At 44.3% G+C, this 15,609-nt stretch overlaps 1 protein-coding gene across 1 annotated transcript in view; it reads right to left on the reverse strand.

Moving 5' to 3' along the window:
* SFMBT1 (Scm like with four mbt domains 1) overlaps window positions 1-15,344 on the reverse strand; it is a 106,106-nt gene extending 90,762 nt beyond the window's left edge. The window contains exon 1 of the mRNA XM_083156325.1: window positions 15,212-15,344. The gene's annotated coding sequence lies outside the window, so the exon portion shown is untranslated. The remainder of the gene's footprint in view (window positions 1-15,211) is intronic.
* Window positions 15,345-15,609: the final 265 nt, after the last annotated feature.

Genomic DNA, 15,609 nt, shown 5'->3' on the forward strand with positions numbered 1-15,609 from the left:
GATTAAATTTTATTGAAAACCAATGAAATTCCTAAAGACACAAAAAAGGCTGCTTAGGCATAATCTGAAATGTCACAAAACTTCTGAATTTCTACCACTCAAAATTCAAAAAGCAATGAAATTACGATAATTAGAGCGCAATACAGATATGGTAGGCAGGGCCGGCGCCACCACTAGGCATTTGCCTAGGGCGCCGGCCACTAGAGGGCGGTAGTTCAGAGCTGGGAACCCTCCTGGATTGGATGAGCAGCTAAGTGGCTCCCCGCCACCCCCTGCAACCTGATCGGCTGCCGATGCATTACACCCTCCCCCTGTCACTTTACTGCCGACAACCCACCCGCCCAACGCCGCTATGGAGAGACGTGGCACCCAGCAGGTGAGTGGCTTCCCCCCCACCCCCAGCAATCTCAGCGGCTGCCGCCGCATCACTGCCCAACGCTGCTGTGGATCGGCAGCTGAGCGGGTTCCCCCCTAACCCCAGCAAACTCAGCGGCTAGCGCCGCACCGCTCCCGCCCCCCCGGAGCGACCGCATCCTCCACCCCCCCTCCCGCAGCGGCCGCATCATCCACCCCCCCCCCCGTAACAGCGTGACGGTGGGCGCCGGGACGACCCCCTCGCCTGGGGCGACCCCCTTGCCTGGGGCGCTCCGGTGCCTTGCACCGGCCCTGATGGTAGGCCATCACATTCTGTGGTTAGATTCAGCACTCTCAGAGGGAACCAGAGTGTTTGTTATTCTCTACACTTTCTTCACCCCATATACACTTCAATGCTGATGTCTTCCCCAATCCTCCCTGCTGTGCGTTCCCCCAGTTGTGCTAGTCTGTATTTCCCTATCCGCACCAATCTGTCTCTCCAAGTGATGTACAGTGAGGTCAATATAGGATCGGGGCATGAAGGGCCTACTGGGGGAATGCTGTGATTAGGGCCCATGTATAGGGATGTGGCCAGTCTCCAGAGGAGGTATAGCCAGATGCCACAGAAGTTTGACTAACAATTAGAGAGTGCATTATCGGGGCCCCTTGATAAATATCTAAATAATAAGTGTTGAACCTGGTCCTTAAAGGAGCAGGGCCGCCGACAGGGAGGGTGTTGTGGATACAGCTGTTCTGGGCCCCGGCCTCTGGAGGGGCCCAGGTAGCTGCCCACAGTGACAGTGGCACAGTGCCACCCCCCCACACCGCCTCCCCCACCCGGTGGCCCCCCAGCCAGGCACGCACAATACACAGTGCATCCTGCAGGAGCGCCGAGTCTAAGACACAGAGGGGCTCGGCGTTCTGCAGGATGCACTGTGTAGTGTGCGCAGAGAGTGGAGGCGTGCAACCCTGGTGAGGTAAATAGCTAGGTATGGTTAGTATAAGAGCCAAATTTACACACCCAAGAATTCGTTGTGGACATTTGTGAGTTTAGATCAGTGATCTGCCGAAAAGTTAGGCAGGCTATGCAGTGCCTCACCGGTCATACATTTTTCACTCTAGAGTATTGATTATAAAAGTTATTAGAATACAAAAATATATATTTTATTTTTATTATATTTGCTCTGTTCTATAATGGAGTAGGAGATGAATTTGGCAATAGCAGAATAAAACCATTTAAGAGCTTTAATCTAGGAAAAACCAAATGGTTGAATATATTTAACATTTTTGAAGTTGTTTACACTTAATATTTTTTCCCACATTACTGGAGATGGGAGAACTTTAGTTCCCTGGCACCTGGCAAGCTGGTTCTTTACATGTGCACAATTTGAGAGACAGACCCAGTAAGTTAACACTTTCTGTTGAAGAAAATACATTTTGATAAATGAGCCCCTTTGCTTTTGTCTTGCGGTTTAACGAACATAATAGAATCTTTAAAATGTCCTTTTTATTAAGTTCTGCTTTCTATGTTTACATTATACAAATGATTACCAACATTTAATTTACACAAATAGCTTCACTTTCATATTTCATCTCTAACTCCAGTTTGTACATAAACACCGGGGGCCAAATGTAATAGGGTGAGAGTTTCAGAAAGTGAGAGATTTTGGGAGAGTTTTCCCATGTTTTTTAAAGCAGCAATCAATTACATGGCAAAATCAACCTGGTTTTGCCATGTAACTGATTGCCGTTTTAAAAAACATGGGAAAACTCTCCCAAAATCTCTCACTTTCTGAAACTCTCACCCTATTACATTTGGCCCCTGGAATTGTTTATAAGGTATAGGTTTTAGAATTAATTTGCCACATCTGAAATGTATTTATCCCTGTATGACCCATTGCATATTTCCAGTGTATCCCAGTGAGGAAACTGGGAAAGCAGACAATTGGAGGCCCTAAACGATCACCAAAAATCATTTTTGTTTTTAGCACATTAAGCATTGTTCCTCGTACCTGAAATTATTGCAATTGATTCAAATTTAATATTTGGATACTTTAGAAACTGCCCAAAAAAATAAAAATTAATTAGAACGCTGCTAACGCCAACTAGTGGATATCTGGATGCAGCCATCCTGGTGCTGTTTTGTGCCCTAGCGTGGCACAAATAGCATCCTGGGAGTCCCCTAAGTCAGAAAAATGCCAGTAATCACAACTAAAGAGAGTACCGTCATTCTCTGACTTATCAGGGTGCTGATTAGCGGCGAGAATTGAAGCAATGAGAAAGATAGAATATATATATATATATATATATATATATATATATATATATATATATATATATATATATATATATATATATATATATATATATATAAACCCAAGATCACTGCTCCTGTTTGTATGGGCTGTAGATAACATGGATTCTCTGCCAGTACTGTATGCCGCAGCCGCCGCAGGATGCACACATTGATCTGTTCTGCTTTACGCCAATATTTGGAGATATTCTTTAGAGGCATTCAGAATCCACCAATGAACTTTTAGGGGTTTTCAGAATCACACAATAGATTTTCCTGCTTTACATCAAGTTTTAAGTGGAATTTGTAATTAGAAGCCTACTATGGGCCGGATGTACTAAGCTTCAAAAAGTGATAAAATGGAGAGTAATATACAGCCAGCCAATCAGCTCCTATCTGCCATGTCACAGGCTGGGTTTGAAAAATGACAGGTAGGAGCTGATTATTTATCACTCTCCACTTTATCACTTTTTGAAGCTTGATACATCTGGCCCTTAATGAGTCAGACATTATTTGTGCAAGATATCTGACATGAGAGACAGTAACATTCTAAAGCTGTGTACACACAGGGGCGATTTCCTCACATATCGCTTGCAATATGGTCGCTCAGCCACCATATTGCCAGTGATTTGTAGTACTGTGGACGAGAAATCGCCGGGTGCGCACTCCCGTGTGTAGTCTCTAATGGTCGCTGCACCCAGCAGCTCCCCCCCTTCCCCGGCGCAGCATGTCACCCGCAGCAGGAGGTCAGCGACGGACACCCATCCCCCGGCGCAGCATGTCACCCGAAGCAGGTGAGCAGCGCTGTGCCAGCAATCATTGTTGCTATGTACAACCTCACCTCTAAAGTGATTCAAATAAATATTTAACTGCGATACATTTTCCCAAAACATAGTCTGTGTGACAGGGTATATGTTTAATAAGGTTTGGTATTTTAGATTTACAATGTCTAGGGCTACAGTCATATGGTTGACCACTTATGGTTTACAGTCAAAAGGTCGACAGGATCCAATGGTCAAAAGGGTTGACAGGGTTCAAAGGTCGCCATGGAAAAGTTTGACATGGATTTTCATGGTTTTTGGTGTCTATGTTGACATAGGTTGAGATGGACACCGTCTAAGTGTACCACACCCCTCATATGGCTCTCTATGCTCGCCATGCTTCGGCCTCGGTGCCTGGTTGTGCTCGGCACACTATTATATTCTCCCTACATGCCGTACTAAATGGTATGGTATGAAATACATTTTTTTAATACATGTCAACATTTTCCATGCCGACCTTTTGACCCTGTCGACCTTTGGGCACTATCGACCTTTGGACCCTGTCGACCTTATGACTGATGACCGAGTCAATCTATCTTGAGTCTGGATACCGTTTAACACAACTGTTTGAGCAAGAAAAGTTTGTACATTATTTTTTTTTAATATTGTGAAAAAAGTTAAGAAAAATTTTCCACTGAGAATGGAACATACCTTTATCCAAACTACTTATAAAAATAACAACATTTAGTGCCACATATTGGAGCAGCTGTCAGCAGTAAGTTCCCGTCAGACAAGCAGTGATAGAGAGATGTTATAGAGCACGTGTAAGCAGCTGCCTCACTTAAAACAGCTGTTCTGTACCTCAGGATCCCCACAGAACAGAAGAGCAATAACCAGAAGAAAAGTCAAACTTTAAATGTAAGGACAGACCAGACAGTTTATTATTTACAATACATCATTTCCCATGTCTTCTACATTCTGGGGCCGATTTTGGTTCACACAGAGTGAACCAAATTGGTCCCCTGCCCTGATGGCCGGGGTTTGCGCATGTGCATTTCTGCGCATGTGCAAACACTGACTGCGAATGCCGAGAATTTCGAAGAGGGGAAGGAGAGACGAGGGTGTTGTCGGCACTGGGCCATAGGAACGTACAGCATTTCATGGGCACCCCCATGAAAATGCTGGGCCGATGCCTGCTGGGGCTGACCTCACATGATGTCAACCGCCCTGTCTTCGTCCCGGCAACTGCAAATACAAGTCAGTTGAGATGGACTTATATTTGCGAATGCAGGAGAAATCAACTACAGATCACAGTAATCGAGAGGGGCAGTAAGGAATCAGAAGTACCTTGGCCCCTGGTCATTTAGGGCATTAAAAGAGTAAGCCAATCTTGAAAATGATTCACCATCCAACAGGCAGCAAATGGAAGTAGTAGAGAACTGCGGTTATGTGGCTTGAATGGGGGTTAATAGTCTGACTGATGCATTTTGTTCCACCTGAAAGCAGTGCAATTCTTTTGCTTGGAGTCCAAGGTAGAGGATATTGCAGTAGTCTAGGTGTGATGATACAAATGCATGCACAGTATGACTTAAATTAGGGAATTAAGGTCTTTACTCTGGCTATGTTCCTTAGATGAAACAATGAGGATTAGATTGTGGCTGATAGCTGATGTTTAGTTTTCAAGCCACTATCCAGGACAAAACCATGATTGTGCACATGTTCAGTGTTTTGTAGTTCTGAACCACCATGCTTAAGTCCTGTTGGTTGACTGTAGTCTTGCCAGCATTCTTCCACACCACATCTGGAGCTGTTACCGTACATCAGTCAGAAAATGGTGTGTGACAAGCCCAGAAATGTCAACACCATCACTTGCCTGTTTTAGAAGCGTTAGTAAATCTACCCCCTGGGGCAGTAAATAGAAAGGCCTTGCGGCATTCATTAAAATGACAATCTTCTCCTTCCTTCAAAATCATGTGATCAGCAAGGAACTTGGTGGCTGACTGGCCCAGAAGATCATTTTAGTTTACAATGTCCCGGGACAAACAGAATTCATGTTTCTAGATGTAAAAGCATAAACATGGCTTTAACTGAATTAAAAAATATATGTTACCACTGCTATGATTAAACACTTGATATATGCTCTAAGGGGAGTCTTCAATTAAGTAAGTTTTTTGGCTAGCCGAAAAAAAAAAAAAAAAAAAAAAAAGATTTTTGGACTAGTCAAAAAATGCATGGATTGGTGAATTACTCGCCGATCAACATGGATTTTTTTGCTGGTGGCAACTTGGCAAAAAAAAAAAACATTGCAAAACATTTACAATCCTGCATCGTTTTTTTTTTTTGCGGCTAGATAAGAAATCAAACTTAACCCTTTGAGTGCCAAGTGTGAAAATTGTAAAATCATAAATTTGTATTCATCATAATGACCTGTAATATTTACTATATATAGGAAATGTTATTTTTATTTATTTTATTTTTTTTTACACAATTTTTATTTGCATTTATATAACAAATGTGAGCAATGTATTTTGAATGGATATTTTGTACCTCTTGCAGAGATGTTGGCTCTCAAAGTGTTAAGTGAATACCCCCAATGTGGGAATCTTCTCAATCAAACAAAATTCAACTGAGCGCTTCAGTCCCTTCACCAGAGAATCCACAGATACCAACAAACCTAAATGCAAGATGGTCACCCACCCCTTTACTAATATATCACAAAGTTATATCAAACTTAAGACAAGCGCCTCCGTGCACCAACACAGTTAACAAAATATGGTCTATAAAGATATTGCAGAATTTCAACCACAACAACCACAGACCAGTGGTCGAAGTGGGGCGGTATACGGGGGTATGCCATACCGCCACTTTAATCTGAAGATAAAAAAAAAACCTTTTTTCCCCCCCTCAGGATGCTCTCTGATCACTCAGCAGCGCATATTGTGCTTTTGTAATACCCCTGTACAACGGGGCTGTCTGGCAGGGGACGTTGATGGACAGGGGGGTGTCCGAAGGTGCGCACTATATTCACTCTTTACTTTTCCATACCCCCACTTCAAAATTTCCACTTCGACCACTGCCACAGACAGTATACATAATACAGAAGAAAAAAAACAAATTCAATTGTCTAGAAGCACCTGACAATGAGGTTGATATACATACAGAAGTAACACATTTCCTGTAAATAAGGCAAGAGCACCATTGCATCTACTTTTGTTAAGCTGTAGAATTCATCTTTGACCCTCTGGGTGAAATTTAATAGGATGAGAGATTCAGAAAGTAAGAGATTTGGTAAGAAATCACCAGTTTTGTTTAAGCAGCAATCATTTACACTGCAAAATCAAACTGGTTTTGCAGTGTAAATGATTGCCGCTTTAAATTAAAAAAAAAACTCAAGATTTCTTACCAAAAGTGGCAATCATTTACACTGCAAAACCAGTTTGATTTTGCAGTGTAAATGATTGCTGCTTAAACAAAGCTGGTGATTTCTTACCAAATCTCCCACTTTCTGAATCTCTCATCCTTTTAAATTTCACCCTATATGTTATTTGATAATTATGCTTTAAGAAAAAAATGTCTGACTTTTCAAGAAGTCAATAGGACAGTAGTTCCCTAACTGTGGGCCTTATTCTGATCGGTGCGGTCGGATCCGAATATGCGGCCAGGACCGTGCGTGCGAAATCCCGCCTTCCATACGGATCGCCAACTCCGTCCGTACGCGGTAAGAAGCTGGCCGAACGGACCGCACGTGTATTTTTCATGGAATACGCCTCCTCCATCTCAGGGAACCTCCCCCATCATTCGAGTGGTCCACCAGCTCCCGCAACCTCAGACCACACGGACATTTTTCCATGCAAAAGCAGGGATCTGGGCGGGCAGCTGACATCCGGCGATGTCATATGTCCGCCCCCTACACGTGCGTCACGGCCGCATTACCATACGTACGCCCAGCGTTTGCATGGGAACGCCCATGAAACGCGGGGCGTATGCATATGGTAATGAGCCCAAATAGCCCTTCACGCCCCTCTCCACCCCCTGTTCGGAGTGTTCACATTTCATGCAGGATTTTGCCGTACACCCCGCTCGCACATGCGCAGAGACGCCTCTGCACATGCGCAGACACAAAACATCGGCGGCACGAACGCACGCGGATATTACCGCACCAACCAGAATAAGGGCCTGTGTGCTGTTGCACTCAGGGGAGCCTCAAGATACTTGCAATGGTGCTTTGGATTGGTGATCCAGAACCAATTAAAATTATTTATGGTCACTTTAATAGACAAATTCATAAATGGTGGCTGCCCATCTTGGCCCTTACAACATAACTGAATGTAAGGATGACATATAAACACAATATCATTAATCTAATATTTTATTCTACATTTCTTAATTAGAAACTTTTGGCCTAGAGGTTCTGTGATTAAAATTCTAATACTCTAGGATGCCTTCATTCAAAAAAGTTTGGGAACCACTGCAATAAGATATTTAGTTTACTTCACTTAATACAAGAGTGAATTGAACATCATAGTGTACTGACTGCCTGATATTGCAGAGAAACTCCGCAAAGAAGCTCTCTGAGAAAGCCACTGGCGTAGTATGCGGGGAAATGTGTTAGGGTTTTGACCAAGCTCCACCAGTTATCCTTCACCTACCTATGAGGACGGACTCTTGATTTGCTTAGTGGGCTATTCTGCGTAGGGAAATCACATCGCATGGGCCATTTTAAGTGCTGTGCAATGTGATGCGATTTTCCTATGTAATTTATTCACTGCTATCTTAGCCCTGGGGGGATCGCATCGCATCTCCCGCAAAATCGCATGCAATTTGATAGGGTGTTCGATGCCATTACATAAGCTATACAATAATATAATTGTATGACATACAATGATGTTTTAGGCACCCCCCACTATCCACGCCACCCCGAAGCGTGGCGAGCGCAGCAAGCCCCACAAGGGGCGTCGGAATGCGTCCTCCAACCTTTTCATACCCCACTATCCACGTGGGCGTGGAGTTGAGTTTATATAGTGTGGCGAATGCAGCGAGCCCCACTAGTGGACGCGGAATACATGTAAAGTAATCCGCTCGCCACGCTTTGAACTCGGTGGCTCGCTGCGCTCGCCACACTGTATAAAATCAACTCCATGCCCACGTGGATAGTGGGGGTATGAAAAGGTTGGAGGACGCGTTGCGCCGCCGCTCGCCATGCTTCGGGGGTGGCGTGGATAGTGGGGGGTTGCCTAAAACCTCATTGTATGTCATACAATGATATTATTGTATAGCTAATGTAATGGCATCGTACACCCTATAAAATTGCATGCAATTTTGTGGGAGGTGCAATGCGAAGCGATCCCCCGGGGCTAAGAGTGCAGTGAAAAAAATGACATAGGAAAATCGCATCGCATCTCATGGCCCTTAAAATGGCCCATGCAATGCGATGCAATTTTCCTAAGTTACCGTACATATGCAAATTGGTCGCCCGTCTACTACATAAGTACCAAATGTTGTTTTATTTCTTGTGTTAATATGTAACATTTGGTGTCAAATAGGCACATAAATAAATGTCTATTCTAGCCCAGTTTTTTTTTTTAGTAACTATAAATAAATATATATATATTGTTTCAATGTGAAGCTACAGAAGTGTTCTTTTTCCTTTTTACATTATTGTACTGATTCATGGGGGGGTATGCAATGTGCTGCCGCTATTTCCGACGTGGGAAATAGCGGTGGCTCCCTATTCAATGCTACCATTAATGACAGCAACGATCCGGGATCACGGCAGAACGGGCCCGACTTCAGAAGCTGTCGTGCCCGTTCTGCCGATAACAGCCGTGGATTGCCGTTATCCGCAAACGGGCCAGGATCACGGCTGTCGGCGGGGATCGACAGCAGTGATCCCAGATTGCATACCCCCTCAATGTTTGTGTTGGTAGATACATAATTTTCTCCCTGATAAAGTCTTTTTAAATGTTGGGTTTTTCTGTTATGTACTCATGATTGAGAAATACTATACTGTGCATTCTATACCGGCCTATTGAAGGATCATTGACAATTTCTTCTCTCTGCTTCACTGGATCGTGGACGGAAATTCCTTACATTATGGTTTAAATCGCAATATTCAGGCACCATACCACTACTGATAGATAGATATCTATATACAGTACACATATACACACAAATGTCATCTAATATATATATATATATATATATATATATATATATATATATATATATATATATATATATATATATATATATATATATATATATATATATCAGTTTGTGTGTCTCCGGAACACTGCCATCTGTTGGCAGCAAGTGAAACTACATCTCTTTCTCTCTCACACATGCACAAACACAGAGGCAATCACAAGGTAGCAGAAAAGCTTTCGCATTTGCTTCGAGCGGGCTTACTAGTACACCAGCCAATCAGCTCCATTATGTAATTTGACAGTTAGGGGCTGATTGGCTGGAGCACTATCACCTTGCGCTTAACGTTCTTTATGGGAATAGATACCACTTCTACAAGCTTTATACATGAATCCCAGTGTCTGATAGGACACTGCCTATAGCGCACCACTATATTCTTTTTCTCTCTTACACCAAAAGCTGGACTTATCGATCTTGTTCACTTTGGCCATCATGAACAATAACCCTGTTGCTTGACTATTGAATTGTGAGGAAAATTACTGTCCAGATCCAAATGTAGTAACTAATGTTCATATAGGAATTTTTAATCAAACAATAAAATACATCTATGCCTCAGATAGGTTTACCAAGACTTTCTAAAGTTTCAATAAGGGTTCACCATGCTCTTAAACCTTTTCAGCCTAGGGGCCATATTCAATGAGAAAAAATTGCCATGTTTTATGGCGAGTTTGTGCTATTTTCGCGTTGGAGGGAGCATTTTGCTCTCCAAAAGTGAACCACCCTATTCAATGTGATATTTTCGCCGTCTTTCTAAGTAATTTTCGCCGTGTCTCTCCGTGTAGCAATTCTCCATCTTTTCATGGAGAACTGGAATGTGAACTTTTAAACTAAAAGGTTTTTTTTTTTATTTTGGTGTCAAAAAATGAAGGGGCATGTTATTTTTATTAATGTGCTTATAGCACATAAATATATATTTAATTTAAAAAAAAATATTTTTTAATTTTTTTTTTTTTTTTTTTTTACACAGAGCAGCCAGCAGGGGGCCGGAGCTCTCGAGCCGCTCATTAGATATTCATATATTCACTGCACCCGATCATTACATATGCACGAAAGGGTGCAGTGAATACTGGGTCCCCCGCTGGCTATAGGGGGGGGGGCAGCTTGTGCTGCCTGGGTCCCGGGGAGCCCTCCTCCCCTCCACATATTTTCTGGGGCAGCCAGGGAGACTTTAATCTCCCTGGCTGCCACCGTCCCCCGGCTCCCTGCCAGCTCCCTGCCGCGGACGCTCGTCCGCTGCAGGGGTTAAGACTCGCCGCGAGGGGCGGCGAGTCTTAACCACATTGAATAGTGGGAGCAGGAGTGGCAGCGAGCCCTCCGGAACAGGGCGAGTGCATGGCGAGAGAAAAAATCTCTCGCCATGCACTGCAAATTTTTCTCATTGAATATGGCCCTAGAACTCACATTAATGGACACCCAAAGTCTAAAATTATTTTTCTGTCACTTCCTCCCCACACCCCTCCCACCAATACAAATAGTATCAAATTCTCACAGACACCAATTATAGCAAGGATATTAGAAGATGCATTTGGCTTATGCCCCAAATATGTATAAATAGTATTTATCCAGTTTCCAAGTAGATCTTACTGCCTTTCTGCTACAATGTAATAAACTTAAGGTCACGATATATTATAGCACTAGCTTCTAAGGGTAGAAGGATACCATTCATTTTGGATGGAGACATCGGGGAATCTGTTCTAGGACCCGGGATTCAGTGTGCAGTTTACAGAACACAGTCAAAGACATCCATGTATGCTGTATTACATATGATGTGGCATGGAGTGGGGGACACATACAATAAGCACAGGAATGCTGTTGTTTTCCCTCCCTCCAGTGGCGGAACTCCCGGAGGCAATGGAGTCATCTGCCGCCGGGCGCCAGCCTTAAAGGGGGGCACTGGCTCCATTGCCCCCGATGTTCTGATCATTTTAGAGGTGCTGCCCGGCAGTAGCCTTTTGTATGCAGCGGTTCCCCCCCTCCCTGCTACTTCTCCCTGCCACTTGATTTGCTGCTGCTGTACGCACAACGTACGAGTACGAGTAACAGCAGCCTGATCAAGTGGAGAGCCAGCGGCAGCAACACAGTGATGAGGAGCGGAGTCGGGCAGGAGAGCCCCGCGTGTCAGCCCCGCCTCCCGTCACCAGCAGCTGAGGGCCCCGGGGAAAAGCATCCACACCGCGCATTCCCCTGACAGGAATCCAAAGTGCGCACATACAGTATCCCTGCCGCAGCTTCTCCTCCGCTCTCCAACGTCCCAGCAGCTCATCTGTCACCACCTGCTGTACAGGCCCTACCGAGGCTGCTACCGCAGCCCAAATCTAACCCTGCAAGCAATCTGCAGGACTGACCGAGGCCTGGGGACCTGGAGGGCCGAACCCAGAAGCATGCACCACCATCAGGAGAATCCCGGGGAGCCCAAGTACATGGAAGGTACCTTTGCCTGAGCCCCCTCTCAGCCCATCCCGCTCTCTGCCTGACCCCTCTCTCACCCCTCTCTTTTTGCCTGACTACCCTCTCTCTCTGCCTTACCCCCTCCCACCCAATTCCTCTCTGCCTGACCGCACTGTCCCCCATCTCTTTGTCTGACCCCCTCTCTCTCTGTGCCTAACCCCCTTTCACCCCATCGCTTGCTCTGCCTGACTGCACTCTCACCCATCTTTCTTTGCCTGCTACCCTCTCTCTCTCTCTCTGCCTAACCCCCATCCCACCCAATCTCTCTCTGCCAGGCCCCACTGTCACCCATCTCTCTTTGCCTGAGCCCACTCTCTCTGCCGAACCCCCTCTCACCCCATTGCTTGCTCTGCCTGACCCCACTCTCTCTTACCCTTAAATCCTCTAACCCTCTTCTCTCTATCGCTGACACCATCTCTTGTCCTGACACTCTCTCGCTCTCCCCTCTAATTTCCTCACTTTCCCTGATGCACCCTCTCCCCCTGACATTCTTTCTTTATCTCTGACACTCTTGTTTCTCTCTTTCTCCATCTTTCTTTCTCTTTTTCTTTCTCTTTCTTTCTCCCCCCCCCCCCCTATTTATCATTCTCTTTCTATCTATCTATGGGGGGCACCAACTTTTATCCTGCCTCCGGGCGACCTGGACGAACTTACGCCACTGCCTCCCTCTGAAGAGACAATGTCAGATACAGTGCTTAAAGTGGTCCAGGACAGGTGGTGGAACTCACTTCCCACGCCACCTACCCCCGCTCCCATTAGGATGGAGTGAGGGCTGGCGCCAGGGGTTTCAGCACCAACCTTGCAAACTATAAATTCAGGCCTTACCCATCATAGACCGCAAGAGGTACACTGGTCTCGCAATGGGGTGTGGCTACTCAATAGTACCCCTTACTCAAATTACGCCAGATAGTAGCTAATCTAATTTACATTAAACCCCATATTATTACCAATTATACACATCATGAAACACAATTGTACCCTTTTTACATATTACGTCACACAGGTTTGACTCTTACGCACAGCAGTAGTGCTGCTTATACACATGATATCCACCACAGTTAATGCCCTCAGTATTGCCACTTACAAATAATGCCCCCAGTATTGTTACTTAATACACAGTTCTGCCCCGTTCTTGCGAACTTTAACCCCAGCTGTGCAGCATATTGTGTGTAGTGTGAGTGCTTAATCACACACACACACACACACACACACACACACACACTATATATAATTATCTGCAGCACCTAGGTGTGTTTTGTGCACGTTTTTAATTCCAATACCTTATAATAACCGTCTCTGCCATCTCTTCCCTCAATGTCTGCTCCTCTCCTCATATCAGTAGAAGTAGACATGCGAAAATATCATATCCCCCGCCTCCAGCCCCCCACCTCCAGCAGGGGGCTGGAGGAGGTGGGACAGGTCGAATCAATCATTCCCTTTTAGCGATGCCCGTCTGCCACATCACTGACCTAGGTGGGCACTGCGCCGGTCTGTGGGGCAACCACAGGAACACCAGGAAGCCGCTCTGAGCCTCTCCTGGCAGCGCAGCATGAAAGGCGCGTGGGCTGTGGAGGAGAGTCAGCTACTTTTTTTTATTGCTGGCTTGCCACTGATGATAGGATGGATGATGAGAGTTAGACAATGTGATTCACTCTTCCTGCCTCTCATCATCCATCCATTTGGTACCACACACAGCCATACATGGTAATCATCATTGTCATTTTGTGTATTACGATTATATGATTTCCTTCCTTTCAAATTAAGGGGGTAACATTGGCGTATCTAAATATATATATATTTTTTAATTGAATAGGTTGAAACATGGATTAGACTAAAAATAGTCGTAAACTGCCATTTTCCGACAAACAGCAGTCTCCGACTCTAAATTAATACACCCAATTGAGCGTATTGTGGACTACCGTATGCAACGCTGTTTAAATGAAATTTCATGATTTTTGCATAATGTTATGAAAAACAGGCTTAATAAATATGCCCCTACATATGTCCTGTAATTAACTGTTGACTGTAAGAAAATTATTTATATTACTTTTCAACTTTTATCAACTGGAACAAAACAATCATTTAGAATCAATATACTTTTTTCATTCTTTTAAAAAAAAAATATATATGCTTCTGGGGATTTTTTTTTTTTTTTGTGACTCACAGATGAAGAATCTCTAACCAAAAAAAGCAAAAGGTTATTGTTCCTACAACTAATATAAAGTTGTATCATTCAAATGAATTGATTTTTTTTATTTGTACATCTTTATCTGCTGTTACTGTAGCCTGCACCTGTGTTTCATTCCTCTTGTAGATAGATAGATAGATAGATAGATAGATAGATAGATAGATAACACAATATCAACTATACTTTTACCAATTAAAACAAATAAGTGACATCAGAATGACTAAATAAAGATCAATTGGGGGGAAAAACAATCACTGAAGCTACAGTAGGTGCGATTACAGGGAGAAAACGTGAAATGCTACCATGTGGCACTGAAGGGGTTAAACAGAGGACAGTGTCAGGAAAAGCAGACAGTGTATTTGCAATAAGTAGATCAGTACATTTGAGGCCACAATGTTACACAGCTTCTTTCTTCTGTATAAGATTGCTGGTAACTGGCTATAGACAGGCGGTGGGGGGCACACTACACTACACTACACTACACAGGAGACATACAACTACAATATTATACAAATCACACTGCCAATGGACGTTTCTCCCCAATACATATTGCTGCGAGCAGGACTCCCACACATGATGCCCTGTAGCTGCTGACTTTGCATGAAGTTGTTGACCTCCATAGGATTTTATTTTTTTGTTAGTGTATTATGTGTTTTTTTTATTTTTTATTGCAGGCTATAGAGAAAGTAAGATCAGGAGAGTGTCAGAGACAATGCCAGCACCCGGGCACACATTGCTGGGTATAATGGTGTATAGCTATACCCATGCACTGCTAAAGTGCAGATAGCTGCCCCCCTCCCATGCTCACACATATACACAACATCCTCCTACAGGAATACATTGTTGCAAACTTGGGAAGCTCTTAAAAATGCCGGTAGTCAGTAGAAAGCGGAGAAACCCCCCTCAGCAGTTAGCTCAGGCTCTCCCCTGTCTAAGGACACCCGTTGCAGAGCTTTTCCTTACCCGCACGGACTTTTTCCAGGCTGATTTGCTTGGCCCGGTGCGCTGCTCCCTCTTCCCTCTGCTTCTCAGCTATTCACCCCCCGCCGCTGCTCACTGCCTCATTCCAATATGGCCCAGAGGCTGCCACTGCGCATGCGCGCTGATCACTCTCTGCCTGCTGCTCTAATATTGTGTCTGTGTGTGAGGATTTTTTTTTGTAGGGCATTTTCGCTCTTCCTCCACCCACTTTTTTTTTTTTTAGCTTTATTTAAGAGTCTTCAGCCCTGTCACCCCGCAGGAGCTTGCTGATGAGTTGCACTTTTCGCTGTGTTTTCATGTCATGCCATTGGCTAGTAAGGTGCTTGCAAGTCTCTTTTATAATCACAGGAAGTGCACAGAAATTCCATATTCCACCCCAA

This window comes from Crinia signifera, chromosome 8 (genome assembly GCF_055691185.1).
Source record: "Crinia signifera chromosome 8, ASM5569118v1, whole genome shotgun sequence".
Taxonomy (NCBI): Eukaryota; Metazoa; Chordata; class Amphibia; order Anura; family Myobatrachidae; genus Crinia; species Crinia signifera.